This window comes from Elephantulus edwardii, unplaced genomic scaffold, assembly GCF_000299155.1.
Source record: "Elephantulus edwardii isolate Elephantulus edwardi_28Jun2011 unplaced genomic scaffold, EleEdw1.0 scaffold00078, whole genome shotgun sequence".
NCBI lineage: Eukaryota > Metazoa > Chordata > Mammalia > Macroscelidea > Macroscelididae > Elephantulus > Elephantulus edwardii.
The window spans coordinates 11,783,642-11,784,231 of NW_006399828.1; positions in this window are offsets into that span (position 1 = coordinate 11,783,642).

The window sequence follows — 590 nt, forward strand, 5'->3', positions numbered from 1 at the left end:
CCTAGTGCAGTAAAAGCATTGATTCTTGATCCAAGAAAGATGAAATCACTGACTGCTTCAATTCTTTCTCCATCTATGATAATGTTAACTGTTGTCCTTTGTTGAATTATTAAAGATCTTTATTTTCCGGATGTTGAGATAAAATATATACCAAAGACATAGTCCTTAAACTTCTGCAGCAAGCATTTCCTATCCTCACATTCAACAAATGCAGGTTGTTGAAAAGTCTTCCTCAGATCTTGAGATTCTCATTCTCTCTCTCTGTCTAGGGTGTGTGTATGTGAATTCATTGCTATCGAGATAGAACTGACTTTGAGCTTCTGTATCTATAGATGGATATAAAAATAAAGATATCTATATCTTTATGTATAGAAATAAATATTAATATACCTCTCTGCAGTGTTCAGGTCTTTTGTACAAAGCTTACTATGTGTCATATTTGACTCACCACCACTTAACCACTGCTAAATGAGACTAGTGCTGTTATATCTGAAGAAACATTCTTCCACTTTGCACATTCCTCTTTGTCAATGTTATATACGAGGTAACCTGAGTTTGCTGTGATGCTGAACCTTGTGCCATGGGGATAT